At 46.8% G+C, this 633-nt stretch overlaps 1 long non-coding RNA gene across 1 annotated transcript in view; it reads left to right on the top strand.

Moving 5' to 3' along the window:
* Positions 1-630, top strand: part of LOC113473713 — a 10,152-nt gene extending 9,522 nt beyond the window's left edge. Inside the window, exon 2 of the long non-coding RNA XR_003395616.1 lies at positions 425-630. This is a non-coding gene — a long non-coding RNA (uncharacterized LOC113473713). The remainder of the gene's footprint in view (positions 1-424) is intronic.
* Positions 631-633: the final 3 nt, after the last annotated feature.

Raw genomic sequence — 633 nt, forward strand, 5'->3', positions numbered from 1 at the left:
CCGCGGGTTCGATTCCCGCCCGGGGCGGATTTTATCCTGATGGGATGTTCGTTCTCGAAACGGCTGGCTTTCTCCTATCCTGTCTTCCTTCTCTCTTCGATTTCGGGACGATAAGACCATAGCAGTTACAGTTCCCTCTGTCAAACCTCTTAAGAAAAGTGATAATAAGAATAATTTATGATTAGTCCATAGTTTTGTTTTCATGGCACAAGCTGCAGCTATTGACTAATAGAAAATAAAAATAGCTATCCGGGTAGGCCTGTCGTCTTAGACCAGCCACTCACTATCAGGTAGACCTGACAGATACATCTGATTAGGTCCGCCTGTCAGGTCTTCCTGGGAGTGTGTGTGCTCATCAGGTATACCTGACAGGCGGACCTAATCAGGTGTACCTGATAGTGAGTGGCTGGCCTTACTTCCTCAGTAAGTGGGTCACGTATTTCCTTTACTAAGTGGACCTTACTATTTTTCCGTGGATATTTCAAAGTGCACCCAACCTACTCGAGGCTTCTCTCTAAAACACTTAGTTCCAGTTCCAGCAGCACCATGATCCAAATTCTGGTCTTCCTGTTAGGGTGCACCCTGGTCCGGGGCGAGTTGTATAAATTCTCGGACGCCTACATCGATCAGATC

This window comes from Diaphorina citri, unplaced genomic scaffold (genome assembly GCF_000475195.1).
Source record: "Diaphorina citri unplaced genomic scaffold, Diaci psyllid genome assembly version 1.1 scaffold68311, whole genome shotgun sequence".
NCBI classification, from domain to species: domain Eukaryota; kingdom Metazoa; phylum Arthropoda; class Insecta; order Hemiptera; family Psyllidae; genus Diaphorina; species Diaphorina citri.